This window comes from Chlorocebus sabaeus, chromosome 4, assembly GCF_047675955.1.
Source record: "Chlorocebus sabaeus isolate Y175 chromosome 4, mChlSab1.0.hap1, whole genome shotgun sequence".
Classification (NCBI taxonomy): Eukaryota; Metazoa; Chordata; class Mammalia; order Primates; family Cercopithecidae; genus Chlorocebus; species Chlorocebus sabaeus.
Genome location: NC_132907.1, coordinates 44,350,216 through 44,371,117, shown reverse-complemented (window position 1 = coordinate 44,371,117; position 20,902 = coordinate 44,350,216). Strand labels below are relative to the sequence as shown.

At 35.4% G+C, this 20,902-nt stretch overlaps 1 non-coding gene across 1 annotated transcript; it reads right to left on the bottom strand.

The window, feature by feature from the left end:
* Positions 1-11,610: 11,610 nt before the first annotated feature.
* On the bottom strand, positions 11,611-11,717 carry LOC119622488 (U6 spliceosomal RNA). Its single transcript, XR_005239100.1, has one exon. It is a non-coding gene; the product is annotated as a U6 spliceosomal RNA (small nuclear RNA).
* Between the last annotated feature and the right edge of the window lie 9,185 nt (positions 11,718-20,902).

Here is a 20,902-nt window from a genome sequence, read left to right as displayed (position 1 = left end):
CAGGGAGGCAGTGCAAATATGATTGCTGGAATAGGTGTCTATCACTCAGCAGACAATTTAAATAGTTCAGGAGGCAAAGGATTTTCTCTTGGCTTTTTAAATTCTTCTTTATTAAATAGCACATGCCTCCCTGACTCCAATCAGGGATAATTTTTTATCTGTAAAATAATACAGAGATTGTCATATGGCTGTGGATTCATGAGAAGTCAGTTACTAAGTCATCCAGGAACATTTGTGACTCTCTACATCCTCCATACTTCGTACTTGAAATTATTCCTTAGGAAACTATGCTCCCACATCTCAATTAACATGGTGAATAATTTTGAATCCCAGGACTTTCCTCTGAAGTTTGCTACAATCTATGTAATAAAATACATTATTATATAAACCTGCAATGCCTTTTCTGCCTAGTCTGATTCTGCTTACTTTACCATGGTATTTCTGGCTTCTTGGCAGCTAATATCAAGAGAAGGGATGACCAGTCTGCTATCTCAACCCTACAAAAAGAGCATTCAGGGCATGTGTGGGCCTGCCTAGATCTGTTGAAGTGTCATTAGTGGGAAAGCTTCTCCTAGAAGACAGTTGAAGCAGAGTGCTTTGAATTCTTCGCACTATAATAGAAGATTACTTATAGTATTAGAGAAAAAACTCATTCCATCTCAGCCTAACTGAACCTCTGAGTTCACCATTCCAATTAAATGTTTAGAATTCTGAGTACCATTGTTAAGCTATAACCAACTAACTTACAAATAAATTTAATGAAAAATTTCTAGCATATTCGCTTTATGCAGAAATTTATTTACCTAAAGGCTGATTATTAAATATCCAATATTGGCTTATATATCAAAGATGTTATTTAGATTTCTTGGGCTAGCAAGTAGAGAAAGATTTCAGAGCCAAACTGAAAAAACTGGATAGGAGGTGGATGCAGTGGAGACAGCTATTTTTAAAGTCTATCAGTGAAAGGAAAAGTAAGATGGTAGAAAAGAGTAACTTCAGGATTGAGTAAAAGCAAAATGTTTTTCCAAAGTGTGGTATTGAGGGCAATGGGAAAAAGGGAGAGGTTCTCATGTTCATATTTTCCAGAGGCACAAGAGGGACCATTGTAAAGGGACAATCTGGGCTCCTGCAGTGGGACTAGGCCCTGAGTTTAGAGAAATTCACTGGGATGGTTTCGCTCTTCTAAGGAAAGTAAATGATGCGTTTTTCTGTTCAAAGCGAAAGAGAGGAGGGTAGATTGGGGATTAGGAGTGCGTGCTAAGATAGTTAGAACAGTTTTTGTGGAGAATATGTGAGAAGATTCATGAGACCAAGGAAGAGTTAAAGAGATTTGGAAGAGCCACTGTGAGCCCAGATCAAGTGAGAAAACTCTGATTTTGATTCTGTCTTTAGGCTGCTTTGACTTACTTTGAAACCTCCCAAATGGTCACAACTTTTCTGCTTTGTCCCTGGACCACCACGTAAGGTCTTACATGGCCTGCTCATCTCATGAATAAAAAAAAAAACAAACATGTTTTAAACCTTTCTCACTTCCAAAAACAGAATTCACATTTGTTTCTTGCACCAACCGTATCAAGCTAATGTGGTAAATGTATAATGTAAAAAGGGATTACGATTACTTCACCTCTCCCTACAAGATTTTTATCATTCTCTCCCAAGTTACATTGTTTTTCAATAGGTTAATTTAGAAAATAATTCTATACCCCAGAAGAGAAAGACAAAGTTGGAGAGTTTCAGGCAAGATGGGGGGATTTATAAGGCAACCTATGTAGGCAGTGGGTTTTGAAAGATTTCTTATATCACATCACATCATATAACTGGCCACAGCTAATATAAAATATATTTGTGTATATATCTGTCTATACAACATATGATTATATATAAATATTACCTGTGCATTAGGGCTATTCTTTCCTAAAATCCTAGAGAGAAAAGATTGTGCTGAGCTGTATAAATATTTCTCCCTGATTGCACAGTATATAAAAATAAAATGACACTTTCAAAATACTTTATCCTGAAAACTTTTCTATTACTTGGGGAAGCTTATCTTAACTGCTTCCTTCGAGTTTGGTTTGTGATTTACTGGGACCATTTAGAGACAGCTCATATTTTCTAGACTTACTGTAGGTATTTTAATGCCTTAATCAATTTTTGCCACTTTAGTTCCTCTGCTGAGCTAGATTAATATTTCTCTAGGTTCCCAACTTTCAAAGAAGAACACTTGTCAAAATCATCTTTACAGGAAAAAATGAAGCTGCAATTAAAAAAAAGAAAAATGCTCCTCTCTCTCAAGTTATATATCACAAATATTGTTAACTAGGATATAAACAGCCTTTTCAATGAAGACTCAAAATAAACACATGTTCTTCAGTTCTAGAAACTGTATAAAAGTAAATACTCTTTCCTTTTCAATTTAAGCTAATTTGATTTTCATTTTTACTCCACTGATAAATTACAATATGTCACTCCCAAAGTAGTAATGGCATCATACCCAAAACTTGTGGTATGGTTGCAAATGACATTGTAAAGCAGGGAAGAAGAAAGAAAGTAGGAGAGGGCATAGGAAACCCCCTATAAATGAATCTCCAATGTCTAATTGGGGGGATATTTCATTAAGTAGGACCCTGTTTATCTTTCTAGGCTCATTTGGTTACAGCATATATATGATCTGTTCTTTTGACAAGTCTTTCCCATCTTACTTTTCCAAAAGGCCTCGGCTGTCGTGCAAAGAAACTCAGAAGAAAAGGAAAATCATTTTTTTGTTGTTGTTCTTCTGTGAGAAGGACAGAGACAATACATTGGATTGACCACATTTCTTTCCCCTTTCTTCAGGAATAAAGGGGTGGCAGAAATACTAAGTTTGACCCCAACTAACTTATAAATGTAACAAACTAAGGTATATGTCTCTTACAATTTCCTTTGTGATGGCATTCCTCTTGGCTAACTATTAGTAACAAAAGAAACGACATTCTTAATTCAGACATAAGCTAAAGATCTAGGTCTTTTTGATGTCTATACCAGTAAGAGTATCTAAAGATACACAGTATTGACAGTCCAGCCTTGAAATCCCAGGACTGTTCTCAAATAAATTATTTTGAAACATTAAAAAATTGACAAGAACATACATTTTCAAGAAATGAAATAGAGCTTGGGTTTCCTCTAACATAAATTTAAAAATATTCCTCTCTTAAGATAAATTTTAACATGGGAAAATTTCTACCCATCTTTCCTCAGAAACAAATTACAGCAATATTTGATGTCATTTCACAAATTTTACTGATAGGAAATATGGTTTTGGTCAGTAACTTTTATGAACATTATCTAGAGATGCATTAATTCTTAAAATACCTTGTGGCCATCATTTGTTGCTTTTATCAGCCTAGGAATATGTTAACTATGGATGAGAGGCAAGAGAAGAAGAAAACTTTGGGTTGAGAATCAAGAAAATTGGGAAAGATGAGTTTCTGGCTGGACTCCAATGTTGATTTTTAAAGTCAGTCACACAGTCTCAATGGACCTCAGTTTCCCCACCTGTAAAATGAGGAGTTAGAGCTAAAACACTCTCTGGGGTCCCTCCCAGCGTTAAGAGTCTATGTTTGAAAGCCTTGTCAAAAGCAGCAGTCTCAACTATTCAAAAAGGTTCTGCAACAAGGAAACTCTGATAAAAGATTATTAACCTGGTAATTTGTTGACTTCTAGTGTTTCTGATTTACCTTGAGGTATTTAAAAAAATATACATGCAGATGACATTAGGTGAAGTGCATATTTTCTTTTCTTGCTTTTATATACTGAGGTCTCTGCCCAATCGAACTGTGAGAGTCCATAGCAGTGCAATGAAGTGAGACGGGAAAGGCAGTTTATGTCCATCACTTAGAAGGAAAAATCTGGCTGCTGGGAGACATTCTGAGTGGGATGTTGGTGCTCTTTCCTGCTCGTGTTTAATTGAGGATGCATATTTGAAAATCTCTCGGTAGGTTAAGTAGAAATCTGATTCTGTCCTTTGAAAGAAAACGGTTAATAACATGCAATGTGAATATGTTTTCCTTTTCTGCTTAGCAATTTGCATAGGCCAGCACTCCCTGTTTGTCTCTTGATAACCTCATCAATCTCATCCATGCCCTCCTGACCATAGTGCCTGATTGCAGTAATTCCATTTTAGTGGGGCTTTCAGGAGGACTTGGCTTCTGCATTTAGCTAGTACTGCACATTGGAGTGATCCTGTCTTCCCCAGAGTGAGCAGCTGAGATCGTATTATGCCTCCCTTGATTTCTTTGTAAAGGTTGCCTATAGAATTTCATATTGATTTTAAGCTGGTGGTGTTTCATTTTTAACTCCTTTGTAAGTCAGGAGTCCAGTTGTGTTAGTGTCTCCTCCCTGTCATTCTGACAGGCATTTGTTATCTGCTTTTTTTCTTGTAGTCCTTGCCCTTCATTCTGTGGCAGCTCTTTTGATATCGAACTTGTTGCCTTTACTCTTTTGTTGTTGTTGACGTTGACGTGTTTTAAAAATCTCAGGGCGGTATAGCACAAGGATGTAAGTCAGAGCACAATTTTAAAAGTCTAATATATAAATAAGCAAGCAAAAAGCTAAAAAAAACAGAAAGGTCAATAGAGGATGGGTATTCATGCTAAGGAGGCACAGTAGCTTTGGCAGCCTTACATTATTCTAGAGAGAGTTTTGTAGATGCAAGGTTTGCCAAGTAATGAAGCAGAGCCCAGTTGTTAGTTGAACAGTAGCCACTTGGCTACAGGTGTGACTTGTTGAAAGCATATCATAGTTTTAATGTCTATTAACTGACTGCTCTTCAGAACCTTAATTTGGTGTTATTTGGCATAAAATCTGTCCTAAAGCAATGCAACATAAAGATTTATAAGTGACACTGCACTCCATAAACATGGATTGTATAGTGCCTTAGAATTTGCATAGCCTTTCAAATCAATTGTCTTATTTGATATTCACATAGGCCCTGTGATACAGGCAAGGTAGCTATTAATATGCCCATTTTAGAGGTAAGGAAGGAGATACCAAGAGAGCACACATATAATAGAACTGAGGCTGGAATTTTAGTTTCCTAAAACCAAACTTGTTGCTCTTTAATTCTGTGGCAGTCTCAAGTAATGCAAGCAAAAATATAACTATTGCATATCTTTGTATCACCTTTAGATTTACAATTCCTTATTTATTTCCTTGTCTTTGTACTTTCTGAGTGTACTTTCAGATTTATCTCCAGCAGAGCAGAGTTACTTTTAGCACAAAAGAGAATGACAGAAATCAAGGTCTCCATGTTAAGCAGATTATTCTTAACTGCTTAGGGAATTTTCCCACTGGATTGCCCTATTGTACTTAAAATTTTATTTTAGCTCCATTTTCTTGTCTGTAAAGTGAAGAGGTTAGGCTATGTTCCTCTCATTCTATGGTAGTGTGATTAGGAGAGTGGAAGGTGAAGAAAGAATCAGAGCTGCAAGTGAATATGATTATCATGAAATCACAAGTACAGGGCATAATGCATGTTTTAAAACTGGAGATAGTATTTATATTCTAAAATGTTTCCTTATGAATTACCTTCATCCTTCAGTGTACTGTTTAGTGTTACTGCAAACATATTCCTTTTACAAATCCGAATCAATTTGTTTGTCTTCCGTGTAAGATACTTAAAATTTTCAGAATGTGTCCAAAAACAACATGTTTAGTTTTAGATAATTCTTTCAGTTGATATATGGTTTTGTGAGACTAAGTGTAAATATTCTCTAAAATAGTTACATTTTTCCCCTTAGTCGTCACTTGCTAGAATGCTCAAGCATTAGCAATCATTTTTAATGTAGTGATTTCATCTTCTTTATTTAATGGTTCACTGCTATATTTGAAACTAAACCATGTATATTTCAACTTTCAAGAGCCAATAGGCTTTGAAAAAACTTGGGTTGGAGTCAGTAATTTCCTTTTAAAAATATTTCAAATTGTAAATCAGATAAATATCTATTTCATATTTTAACAATTTCCCTTATTGCATACAGCAAAACTGATTTATGTGTTATGCTAAATATCTCTTAGCTAATAGAACTAGAATAATTTAAAATATTCAGAGATTTGGATAAAAATAAGATTCGTAAATATGCTCTTACAAGCCTTTGGAAAAACACTGGGTTTTGCAAGACTCATGGGTTATGCATCCCAGGCTCCAATATGGCACTTTGGAAACTAGCATCATGAGCATCAACAAGATAACGACCACATCACAAAGCCTAGAGAAATATATTTAAGTAGTAAAACTTTCTCTTTTTTCCTTCAAATGTAACTTTTATAATGTCATTAGACTATCCCTAATAATAAGCTCATAATTCACCCTTTTTATCTGGATTTTTTAATGTTCTTAAATAAATACGAACTCAAATTGAGAGGAAACTTAGGGCTTAATTTCTGCTTGTAACTTCTAATATTTTATGTGCAGAAATACAAACCCAGTCTGCATGACTCTTTTTCAACTTTTGTGCATGATTTCCTCAGCGAATTTATTTGCTGCAAAGGCCACCAGACCATTTTTTCTTCTTAACACATACACTGACTTTGTTCCCAAGGTTTTTTTTTTTTTTTTTTTTTTTTTTTTTGACATGGCTTTTCATTCCCTTAAGTTTAACCATAAGGTGGGTATGATCAAAATTGGCAAACAGCAAACATATTCCCTTAATAAAATATATAGTCATACTTTAATTTGTGTACAATCATGACAGCAAAACCAAAAACCAGGCAAAACTCACCACTTATTCTTAAAAAATAAAACAGTTCGATATGCAGCTCAGGTTCATTAAATGGCTTGTAGATGTCTCAATGTCTTTCCCAACCTGGGTCACCTCTTGCACACACTATGGATAATGTCTGATTTTAGGTGGAACCATTACTAAACTTCAGTATGCTGAGATTTGCTTCGAGTCTTAGAGTTTATTCATATTGAAACTTGGGAGATATAAACTGAAATAAAAATCCCACATTCAAAGAGTTGCCTGAAAGTTGAAACCACCCAGCCTCAGGCAGCTGCAGCCACTGTGATCCTATGACCAAAGTTTCTGAGAGGCTTACTCTCAGTGAAGTCATTAACAGAGTAATTGTCCCAAATTTTTATAGACACGTCAACTGGCAATGATAGAACATGAGTTAATTTTTTTGGCCTTCTTGCTTATGATTTGAATTTATCTTTTGTGTGTCTTGTTCTAGTACTATCAAAAGAAAGGGAAAAAAAATCAGGGAGATAGAGAGCACGTTCTCAGAGAGCACATCTCTCAATTCCAGAAAGCACATTCTCACTCTGATGTTTCTGATATAGAATCTTAGAGTGGACTTAAGAGGAGCCAGCTGTGTGGGAACACATATTGATGACTTAGTTGGCAGTACTTCCCCGCTGAGTGCCAAGCTACAGATGCACTTCCAATCAATTCCCACACAGCTACAGTTCAGTAAACTATTCTGAATGAAAAGAACATGGCACTGGGGGCTGTGAGATCCAGAAACATCAGGGCAGAGTCCAAAGACAGCATATCTCCAAACAAAGCCGAGTGGCAGTAGACCTAAAGAGGCAAAGTGACAAGAAAATAAGGAAGAAGTAAACTAAGGCAAAGTGTGTGTGTATGTGTGAGTGTAAAATAGATATGATAAAAATAGACATTGGTTTCTTATTAACGTCATAAAGTGAGTTTGTTAGTTGTAAGATAAAATACAGGGGATTGCCCTATGTAGTAGAGACCATATACCGCTTGTTGAATTAAATGAAATGGAATAAATAAATACAATTCTTTAAAAAAAGGACAAATATGAAACCAACAAAAAGTGAAAATATTTACATACATAATATACAATTTTTTTAGTGAAATTTTTAAATAATAAAATCTGATCGTATAGCAATTGTAGCATGCAAACTGACTTCGTTTACATTTTATCTGTGAACACTGGATGTTGTGTTCTGCAGTCTCTTTCTAGCTTGGGGCGGGGCCCCTGAGTGTTGTCTCTGTGTTTATAAATGTATATATACCATTTATGATCTCCTAAAGGGGACCTTTTGAAGAATGGAAAAAAGTCTGAAGCTAATTTAAAAATACAAAATATTTTATATTGATTTTTTTTTAAAGTTAGAATTCACCTTTTAAAATTCAAAAAGAAAAATATTTAATTTTTATCTAGTTTAAATGCTTAAATTGATCAACAATGTATAAAAATTCACTCAAGATAATAACTTTAAACTCAATATCAAGTGATTTTTAAAATAATTTTCTAGTACGAAAATAGCAGAGCCTTTTTTTGTTTCAATGCCATCGATTTTTAACTCAATGATAAAAAATAGGCACTTTATTTTAAAATTCCTCAATGTTTTCTTGATGTTTATGGTCTATTGTTAAATTGGGAAATAATTTCTACCTAAGACAACATAGGTAGACATTCACAATGAACTAAAAACTAAATGTTATTATTTTTTTTTTTTAGTAAGCATCATGGAATAAATAAATCAGGATCAATGAACAAAAACGGTCCTATTTAAAGCAAAAATGTACACATACATTTTTAGTAGGTTTTATATAACATGAAAGATAAGATAGGTATAGAAAAAAATGTCAGAGCTAAAGTTTCTAAGTGGAATATGAGTTGTTTATAATATTGCAAAGTTTCTCTAGAAAGTGTCTGGGACAAGTCAGTTTTTAAGGTAGCCCAGACACAATGAAGTAGGCAGAACAATTCAATTGCACATAAGATTAATCAAAGATACCTTTTGCCTTAGGCACTTTTATATTTTGCATTTGTATAAATATACATTTCTTTTTATGTAAATTTTTAATATTATTGAGCAATTACTCTAATATTTACTTAATTCACATAACCTCAATTTTCTCATTGTTTCTTTCAATCACATTGTGAGGTTATTGTTCCATTTTGCAGACAAGAATCCTTTGTAAATGAGGTGAATGGGAACACTAAAACAAAACCCATTTATTTCAATCATTATTTTCCTTGACTCACCTACTTTCTGGAGTATAGTGCTACATGTATATTATGCACTTAATATATACTTCATGATTGATTGATTGATTGAAAATTAATTAAGGTTCTGGTCCTGTGAGATATCTACAACAGCATCTAAGAAAACAGAATAAACACCTCCTATTTTTTGAAAGCTTCCTGTGCTTTTTCTATCTTTCCAGGAGTTGAGCCCAGCAATGATGATATCAGCAAACCTCCCTCAAGGTAAAAATATCTTTCTCTTCCTCTGAACTCCCCTTCTCTGTCCCCATGACACCCTGCTCAATGAAGTGCAAACAATCGATGGGTTTGCTATCAATCAATGAGTGTCTCTTCTGAGAGGCACAGAAATGTGGAAAACAGTCCTGGACTGTGAGGGGCTGGGGAAAGAATAGCTGGCATTTCTTTACAGCCTGATAGCGGTATGAATTTGGTCGCATCACTTCTCACCTGCTCTAGACCTCCATCTGCTTATCTGCAAAGTGATAGTATTTAATTCTAAGATTCCTTCTAGCTCTCATGATCTCTGCTTCTATTTACAACATCTTTATTTCTTGGGTAGGGGGTGTGAGGGCATTCAAAGAAATAAATTCAGAAGGTAGAAATGTTCTGAAATACACAGTTTGTTAAACTCAGTCCAAAGTATTCTATTTTTCTCCTCAACTGCTTTCTTGTTTTAAGATTTATATTTTCAAAATGATGCTTTCTGAATAAATATATGGGGGTAATAAAACCAGCCATAAAAGCAAACCAGTAAGGTGGCAATAAAATATGAATCATGGTTCCCAGGATCAGTAGAATTGTCAGAATGTACATATCACCATGTATGACACTAACAATTGTTGTGTTCTCTAGGGGGGAGGCATGTGCTAACCTAGGACTGAGCAGACGTTGAAGTATGTAATGGGGAAAACAACATAAAAGAATCTCTCTATGTCTTAGAGCCAGTATGGCTCAAAAATTTGCCATTTGGAAGAGTTGTAGTTGGATCCAGGTATGATCCAGCAGATAAAATGGTGTCAACAAATTGAGGGAATTACTTTCTGTCTTTGATTCTGTGCTTAACAGGATGAGTGATGTTGAAGAAGGTTATCGGCCTTCATATATCAACTTCTCCACAGTGAACTAGTGAAATAACACTCGACTTCCCTCAGTTGTATGTGTTTCTTCATAAGACTAATATTTGTAAAAGGTTTCAGTCTCTTTATAAGGAAAAACTCTGTAATAATAATAATAGTAATAATAAGGACTGTAGTCATTTCCCACCACAGATATTCAGGAAATAAAATGAATAGTGTCACAGAGTAATTTGCTAAACTATATTTTGTAAGTACAAATGGGAATTTTCTGCATCACATATAATTCCGTCTATCGAATTTGTATGAACATTAACCAAGGAGAATACAATACATGAGCTGTAATTTAATGATCACACTAGACAGCCACCTCCCACATAGCAAGAGGTTATCATAATTATTTACATTTGGGTGTAGAAAGAAGACAAAATGTGTCATCTTTTTGGTTATTGCTTACATTAAAAAAGGGAAACGCTTGTCTCAAAAGGATGCAGTAAGCAGTATGAATTAATTAAAACTCACTAACTTTGATACTGGAAGCAGAAATTTATATCCAATAAATAATTTCTCTAATGTAAGACAAGAGGGTCTCTTGGGAAGAGAAAATCTTCAAAAGATGTAGAGAAAGGAAATCATGACTTTTGACATATCACTGCAGCCACATACCCAACAACTTGCTGATACACTTTTGAGAATACACTGGAGAACCACAGATGCTGAGGGATCTACACCTTGCCTCCAATTTCTTCCACTCAGAATTTCCAAGGTTTATACTTGTATGTACGCTGCTCCCTTCATATAGATAGGTGTTTACAGAACATGTATTAGAACCAGGGAGAGTAAACAGAGTATCTGTCTGAATTAACTTGAAATAGAAACCTTTTCCGGTCCAGCCACTTTGGGATAATCTGATTTTTATTTGAATAGAAATGAGATTTAGGGATAGAAGATCATAGATAGAGGTGTTTTCCCCAATATTGTAATGAAATCACCTTACACTATTTTTACATTTTCTAAAATATTGAATTGAGCAAGAGATTAAGAAAAGTCTTGCTTTGGTGTGTGTTCTCTGCCCTGAATGTGGTTTTAAGGATAAAAACGTATTCCATGCTCATGAATACATCCTCACCAGTTTATAAGGGTGAGTGAGGTTATGAAATTCGGCAAGCACATCTGAGCAAACCATGTAATCAGGGTGATGGAGGTTTTCTAGCTTTATTTAGGAGAAAAGAGGACTCTAAAAGGCCACAACCAGGACCAGTTAGGCAAAATGTAAAGCAGAGTGGAGTATTAAAATGTACTAAAAACAGAATATTTCCAAAGAAGGTATATGGAGTCACTTTTAGAAGTAAGAGAATTATGCAACTAGGAGAAAGTAGGAGGTTACTGGGAATATTTTATGTAAAAAAGAACTTAGAGATCAATTTACCTATTTCACATCTCTTCTGAGATCGTGCTCTGAAAACTCTATATAGTAGCCAGACTTATTATTATTATTATTTATTTCACTTTAAGTTCTAGGATACATGTGCAGAAAAATATGGAATGCTTCACAAATTTGTGTGTCATCCCTGTGCAGGGGCCATGCTTATCTTCTCTATATCATTCCAATTTTAGTATATGTGCTGCTGAAGCAAGCACCAGACTTATTTTTATTTCATATTCTCTGAATACCAGGTATATGATTAGATTTAGCAAACAAGTTACTTATCATGTTATATGATGCTTTCCAAACAATATAGTAAAACTGCATTTCTTTGGAAGTCAACTATTGTACTCAAATTCATATGAGTTACATGAGACAAATAAAAAATACATCTATAAATTTAAACATATTTATTGAGTGACCACAATATGCCAGGTACCATTCTAGGTGCTGAGTATACGTTGGAGAACAACTGCAAATAGCCCTGAACTTTTTCTACTGGGGAAGGAGATAGATGGTAAATAGGCAACACGTGTACTGTGTCAGAATACGATATGTTTATGGAGGCAAGTAAAACAGGAAGGGGGTCTACAGAGCACCAAGCCTGGTCGATGCACTGGGGATGTGCAATGTTATCTAGAAAATTCTAAGATAGGTGCTCTGAGAAGGTGGCTTTTAGGCCACAACTTGAAGCTCAGGTGAGCCCACTGTCAATGAAGCTTAGTTAAATTTTAAGTTGATTATTTTTACCTTTATCAATGTAGATTCCCTCTCATGAAGTGCATAAGGCAAAATATAATTATTCCATCTTGTCTTATGTTTTATCCAAAAAAGATGCAAATCTAAGATCTTGAGGGATTTAACTTTCTTAAATCTTTACACTTCTCTATGAAAGCACTTACCCCATGAGAAAAAATGTAATCTTTGTCCTGTACTGTAATGCAGTGCAGTGTGTGACAGAAAGCATTAAAGTGAGAACTAAGAAACCTGGGTTCTAGTTGTATGATTTATATATTAATTAATAACCTCAGTTTGTTCATTTGGGAAATGAGGGCATTGGACTATTTCAATATTTCCAAAAGGAGCGTAACATTCCATGGAGCACTTGTGCTGGAGACACTTGAAAATCAAGAGTGGACAATTAAATCTGGAAGCATCATATGTCAGATGACCCCTAACTGAAGAGTCCAAAGGCATTTCAGCACGTTAAAGAAACTGAGGAGGTAGTGAATAAAAGGAAGCCATTTGATGATAAACTTTGTTTAACTCAAAATTTCCTAAACATATTAGAACAAACTTGGGAAACACTGAAATAGAACATCAATGCTAATGTTTTTACAGTAAAGAAATTCTGTAAGTGTTCTTTTTCATTGTTAGTTCCATTTTACTGTATCCATAAAGATGACCTAATTATGCAGAGATTGAGAACCACATGAAAATCTCAGACACTTAAAACAAAACGTATTCCTTTCTTATGCGACATGTCCATTGAGGATTGGCTCCAGCCTTTGTTCCACAATTTTCTCACTGCATTTTCCAATAAGCAGAACAACCACAGTCTAAGCATTATCCATCAGTCTGGCATAAAAAAGAGAGGCTACTGTGACCTAATTTGAAGTGCATTTGGAAGTATATGCTTAATTTGTGCTTAAAAAAATACAGTTATTGGTGAAACCACTAATGACTCCATATTTACCTCCTGAAAAAACTTCACGGTTACATTAAATCTAATAAATGTTAGATTTTATAAGTTTTATGTTGTCGACTGCTGAATTTTGTGGTCTTTATTCTGGTAGGCAATAGGTTACTCGTGGATAAGCTTTATCTTTTTGAGACTTAATTTCAAGTTCTTTTTGGATAGGCCTGGAGTATCTGTTTTTCCTAAAGCTAATTTAGCCCTGTTTCTGAGCCATGGCCCTCCTTTCATGGCCTCTATTGAATGGTTTTATGAGTCAAGAAGGTTTCTCTATTCCGGCTAGTAGATACAATTCTTGACCCTGCATAAACTCTGAATATTATTCAGTACCCGCTCTCCAGCAATTTTTGTTTCTTCAGAAGTTGTTGCTGCCTAGCCTCCTGGGGATTCATACTATGCATGCAGAGGTTGATATTAAGCTAAAGATTCAAGGGACTGCTATGCGTATTTTTGGAATTATTCCCCTGTATAGCTCCCTCCTGTAAATGATCTGCAAATTCTACCCACCTATTCACTCAGGGAGGCCAGCAGGATCTATTTGGATTTCCCGTCCCTGAATTGTAGTCTAGAAATTTTCTCTAGGCAGAAAGCCTGGGCAGCAATAAGTCTCATTTCTTTGGTTCTTTTCTGTCAAGGATCGCAGTACTGTGCTGTCTGCTACTCAAAGTATGAAAATAGTTATTTCCTACATTTTGTCCAGTTTTCTAGTTGTTTATGACAGGAGACTAATTTCAAACCCTGTTATTCCTTAATGGCTGGAAACTCAAGTTTCCTAAATCTAAATTTAGCCCTTGTTTTATAAATACTTGGTTTTTCAGCATGACGAAGCATCATGTCTTGAATGTCAACAAAATGGATTTCTTGTTTTTCCCTGGGAGAACAGAAAGATATAAACATGAGAAACTCCAAGTACTATACTTCCAATTTCCTGAAATGTAACTCCTGCAGTCAATGGGAAAAGTATATGCTGACCTAAGTAATTGTCAAGATATGTAGGCAAAGAGACCATTTCTAAGGCAACCAACTTATTTTTTTCCCGAAGCATCAATACATAGTAAAAATATTCATTTCTATAAATATTTGTCTTGAAGTCAAATAGAAACTAAAATATATGATCAAGGAAGTAGTACAAACCTAATCCAGAAAAATAGCAATAATTTTATTATACATGATATTTCTTGGTAAGCCAATGATTTGAGTTCTTACATTGGAATACCAAGTATCTCTTGGTACTAAACATTAAATAATAACCTTAGAAATTATATGAAAGGGCCAAAATAGAAATTGTAATTTGTAGTGTTGCAGTATCCTAGTGCCTAGAGCATATTAGGTTACCCAATAGATATTACTTGAATATTGGATGAATGAAAGAAAGATGACAAGAAAAGGAGAGGTGTTATGATGTAGTAAAAATTATTTCTTAGAAGGAAGGCGTTTCTGTTTACTTCCTTGTAGTAGTGAGATCTGAGAAAGTGTCTAAGGCCAAGAATGATTGGGTTTAGCATCAGACAGATGGATGGACATACTTCTCCCAAGAATTCTGGAGACTGCAATAATAATAATAACAGTAAATAATGATGCAATAATGATATAGTAATAATAAATAATGAATAATCATGATGGCAAATAATGATAATGAATTATTCTTGTGTGCTTTCTATGAACCATATGCTGTTCTATGCACTTTTAATGTTTACCTCATTGATCCTTTATCAGACTATGAAATGAATACTACTGCCTCATTTTATAGTTATGGAGATTAAGGAATAGGGATAATGAGTAACTTGAGCATGGTGACGGAGCAAGTAGTGGCAGATAAAGGTTGAAAATCTACAGTATGGTCCTAATGCCATCAATTTTAAGTACAGAGCTATACTGACTCCCTGTACACAGGGACCAAATACAGAGGAGCTCACCAATATGAAAAGTATAGAAAATCATTCCAGAAGTTAAAATATAAAACAAAAACAAAGAATTTAAAATTTTTTAAAAGTTTTAGTAGAGACAAGGTCTCAATATGTTACTCAGGCTGGCTTCCAACTCCTGAACTCAAGTGATACTCCTGTAATCCCGAAGTTCTGGGATTACAGGTATGAGCCACCCTGCCTGGCTATAGTTCCTTAGTGTCAGTTCAAGTGTTCCATTCAATATTGGAAGTCCAGTGGCAGTCTATTTCCATTCTATTTCTTTCTCTGTACATGTTGTGATGAATGATAAATTGTTTTCCTTTTATTTTATTTATTCCTGTGATTTAGCTTATGGAGAAGAATAAAAGGGTTAAAGCTCCCAGGCCCAAAAACAGAATTTACCAGAAATGAAGATATGTGTAATAATTTCCAAATTGTATTTACGGATACCATTTTATTCTATCGATTGGAACTGTACTTAGCAAAGGGGATCATACAAAGGAGATAAGAGAGAATGAGAAATTGAAACAAAGCATTGATGGAAGTTTCCTAAGAGCAAAATGAGAAGGCTGTGCCATCCCAGGGGAAGTGGGGGTGGATCTGATGCCTGAAACAATGAGAGCTGTGATGGAATCAATGGCAGCAGATCCCGTAATTACTAAATTAGACTGTTCCATTTCTGGATAATGCACGCTGCATTTTGATCTTGATTTGAAATCCAATTAGTTCAGGATCATCATTCCTTTTAGTTCTAGCTTCTCTCTGGTGACTTTGAGACTAGAGCAATAGTGCAGTATTTTTGTGTTTGTTCTTTCATGTCTTTGAAGATATGGTTTTTTAAATCCATGGCAACAGGTGTCCTCTGCTCCCACTCTTACATATTTTACTGATTACTCTCTTGGTTTATTCTCACATGCTCTCAAGTCATAGTAACCAGTGAAATGCTACATTGATACACATTTGGCTTTTCCAATAAATAATGACAATAAACCATGAAACATTTGTCTTTGAAATCACCACTACCTTTTAAGTTTTTTTTTTTAAAGTTTTATTTACTAGATAATTTGCCTTTGTGGATTGGTATTATTCTTAATTCTCTTGCTTTCCTTCATTGAAATTAAAGGGGCAAGCCTTATATTATCTTTTCATTTAAGATAAATGAAAGAACATATTTTAGGTATGTCACGTATGAGAGATGAAGATTTCTGACAACATAGCATTTGTTTTTTCATTTTCTGGTGAGGGTGAGAAGGGAACTTCAGGCAGCCCATTGAAATAGCTTCAGTTTGCTCACATGACTATATTAGCAAGTAGTTGATTGAAGATAGTCTGAAATAGTTTCAGCAAAAGACCTTAGGATGTATACATTAGAAATATATACACCTGTGTTTCATGATTATTAAATTATTTTGAATGTAGTTTTGCTTTTTCATGCTGAATGCATTAAGAGAAACCTCTGGAATTGTGGTATAATATAAATTATAAAAATATAATTTTTGTATTGAAGCATGAATGGTTATAGTCTACAATAATTTTATACCGTAAGAAAGAAAACAGGCACTGTTTTCCTCCATGGGCTTGCTGAAGAAAATGTGAAACATTGATTGAGAGCTACTTGTTAATTCACACTAGGGAACCATGTAGATCACTTAATTTTGAAAATTACAATGTAAACAAAACCAATGCCATAAAGGAGTTCAAGGGCCCTACATCAAAATAATATTTTGTTCATTTGCTTTGACAAGTGTGGTTCATATACTCAAGTGTTACTTATGAGTATATTGCATTTGAATTAACATAGTGCATTTCATCAAAATAATAAAATCTTAGTGACATAATAACATATAAAGAGAGTTCATCACATTTTTCTGATACAGATATTTTAAATAATCTACATACATTTATGAGTGCATTAATGTCACACCATTTCTCAGTCTCTGTCTCTTCTTCCTCTCTCTTCCTCTCACTTTTTCTCGCACACACAGAGAACTAAAAGTAAATTTAAAATTTTTACTGCCTTTTGTGAAACTCAGAGATTATTAAAACTGATTGTGTGGTTGATAATTCATATATTGCTGTATTAGTCTGATTTTACACTGCTCTGAAGATACTTTGTGAGATTAGGTAATTCATAAACAAAGAGGTTTGATTGACTCACAGTTCCGCATGGCTGGGGAGGCCTCGGGAAACCTAGAATCATGCTGCAAAATGAAAGGAAAGCAGGCAGCTTCTTACACAGCAGCAGGAGAGACAGAAGTGCTTCAACGGGGGAACTTCCAAACACTTTTAAAACCATCAGCTTTCCTGAGAAGTCCCTCACTATCACAAGAACAGCATGGGAGAAACCACCCCCATGATCCAATCACCTCCCACCAGATCCCTCCCTTGACACCTGGGACTACAATTCAGATTACAATTCAAGATGAGATTTGGGTGGGAAAACAGCCAAACCATGTCAATTGCTATCTTGTCAGTCTGCATTCTTCCTGTTCAAAAGCAGTTTCTATGTTTATGGTTGCATAGCAAATATAACATTGTGACTGATTTTTAAACAAAATTAAATCTATTAAAATTATGAGCCTAGTAAATTACATAGTCTAATATTATGAATGAACCAAGAAATGGGGAGATGGAAATATTATTAGGCTGGTGCAAAAGTAATTGAAATTTTGCCATTAAAAGTAACGGCAAAAATCGCAACTACTTTTGCATCAGCCTAATAGCATATTGATATTGAAAAGGCAGAGATGTAAGGGTTCATCATTTTTAAAATTCTATCTTTGTAAAGCTTACATTTCATAAAATTGATTAATTTTGCCACTAGATCAGAGTTCAATTTTTTATATGAATTTTTTATATATTCAAAGAAAGAGCACAGAAATGTTATTTTTAAAACTACTATTATTTAAACTTTATCCTAGTTATCAAAATACTAGACAATAAAAATTAGGTGGAAAATGAAAGCAATTATAAATTATATTAAATATATCTATGTCTAAATAGAGAAAAATGCCAATTTATGCATATCTATTTATGTTGTGATGTATCATGGCAGTTATTTTAAAAAGAGATTTCTAAAATAAATTATGTCAGTATTACTTCAGTTCTGTTTTGTGAATAGATTTCATTTATAATTATAAATGACATAAAGGATACCAAGATGCTTTTCTGCTATTTTCTTCAAGTAATTTCACAATTTCAAGTCTTACATTTAAGTCTTTTAATACATTTTGAGTTGATTTTTATATATGGTTTGAGATATGAGTTTAATTTCATTCTTCTGTATGGAAATATCAAGTTTTCTTATCACCATTTATTGAAGACACTATCCTTCCCCCATTGTGCTTTCTTGGCACCTTTGTTGAAGATCAGTTTATAGTAAATGCAAAGACTTATTTTTGGACTTTCTGTTCAGTTCTATTGCTCTATATGTGTGTATTTATGCTAATACCATACTGTTTTGGTTACTGTAGCTTTGTAGCACATTTTGAAATCAGATGGTGTGATGCCTCCAGCTTTCTTTTTGATCAAGATTGCTTTGTTTATTTAGGGTCTTTTCTGTGTGAAGTTTAGGATTGTTTTTTCTATTATTGTGAAAAGTGCCATTGAAATTATAATAGGAATTGCATTGATTCTGTAGATTGCTTTGGGTACTGTAGACATTTTAACAACATTTTTTCTTCTAATATATGAATATAAAATATATTTTCATTAATTTGTATCTTCTTTAATTTCTTTTATCAGTGTTTCATAGTTTTCAGTGTATAGGTCATTCACTTTCTTGGTTAGATTTATTCTTAGGTATTTTAGTGTTATTGTAAATAGAATTGTTTTCTTAATTTATTTTTTGGATAGTTCATTGTTATTGTATTCAGATACAACCAATTTTTGTACGTTAATTTTGATCTTGCAACTTTACTGAATTTGATTAGTTCTCACAATTTTTTTGGTGGAGTCTTCAGGGTTTTCTATATATAAGATCATATCATCTGCAGAGAAAATTTTACTTTTTCCTTTTTGGTTTGGAGGCCTTCTTTTTTTTTCTTTTCTGGTCTAATTGCTCTGAATAGAACTTTCAGAACTATGTTGAATAGAATTGGTAAGAATTAGCTTCCTTGTCTTGTTTCCGATCTTAGAAGAAAAGTTTTCAGGTTTCCATTGTTGACTGCTGATAACGGTGGGCTCGTCACAAATGACCTTTATGATTTTGAGGTATATTTCATTTATACCAAATTTTTGATCATGAAAAGAATTTTGTCAGGGGAATCCAACCAGGAACTCAGGCCTCAGGTGGTTACTTTTTAAAGCTCTCAGTGAACAAATACTCTTGCCACCCACCAATCTCTGGTAGCCACTGACCACGTGAAATGGTTTTTAGAAGCTATACCCTTCAAGATCCCCCTGAATTTGCCAGCATCATCTTGACTTGGTAGTTGGTTAAAATAGGATGATAGGAAGCAGGGCCAAGATAGACAACTAGAAGCAGTGGTGATCAGAGGCTCCCACTGCAAAGACCCAAAACTGTGTGAATCTGGCAGTGGCAACCGAGGTATCCAGTTTCTGTTATTAGGACTGACTAGGCAGGTGGTATGACCAACAGAGAGGTAAGAAGAACAGTGTGGTGTGGCGGCCCACTTGAGAACCACAAGGGGTGAGGGAGCCCCCATCTCCACCCAAGGGAGTCAGCGAATGAGAGTGCTACCCAGCCTGGGAAATCATGCTTTTTCCATGGAACTGCATAACCCATGGATTGGAAAATCCCACTCGGGAGCCCACACTGCCCGGGCCTTAGGCCCCAACCATGGGGCTGTGCAGGTTCTCAAAACCCACTTTGCTAGAATTGGCCAAAGCCTACCCAGTTCCTGGTGTGTGGGGGTGTGGGGGGTTTGGGGGTCATGAGGGTGGAGGTTTGGGAAACTGCCATCACCACCACTGTGGCTGCCTGTGGTGTAAGCCACAGGTCTGAGCTCCTTGAGGGAGCTCAGGTCTGATGTCCTAGAGGGAGGGGCAGCGGCCAGCACTGTGGCTGCAGGGGGTCCCTGAAGGAACTCCAATCCAGCTAGGGGCTCAGGGACAGAACTCTGATCTCCCTGGGCCTGAGCCCATAGAGAGAGAGGGGTGGCCATAGTCTCTGCAAATCAGCAGACTTAGTCTTTCCTTCTGCTAGCTCTGAGGAATCCAGGCAGCCCAGATGAATGGGTTTTCCTTGAGTGCATTGCACTAACAGCACCAAGGGACAGCCACAGTGCCTCATTAAATGGGTCCAGCTTCCTGTGTTACCCAGCTAGGTGAGATCCCCCAACAGAGGTTATCAGACATCCTACTAAACAGGAACATTCCGATTGGCATCAGGTTGGTGACCCTTGAGGTCAGAGATCCCAGAGGAAGGAGCAAGCATCCATCTTTGTTGTTCTCCAGCCTCCTTGAGAGACATCTCTAGGTACAGGAGTGAACCAGATGAACAGGTCCTGAAGTGAACCCCCAGCAAACCACAGCAGCCCTACAGGAGAGGGACCTGACCATTGAAAGAAAAACAAACAAATTGAAAGCAACAGTGACAGCATGAACAAAAAAAGTCTCCATAAAAACCTCATCCAAGGGTCAGTAGGCTCAAAGATCAAAACTAAGCAAATTCATGAAAATGAAAAAGAATCTACAAAAAAATGCTGAAAACCCAAAAGGTCAGAGTGCCTCATCCCCTCCAAATGATCGCAACACGTCTCCAGCAAGGGTGCAGAACTGCACAGGGGATAACATGGACGAATTGACAGAAGTAGATTTCAGAAGGTGGGTAATG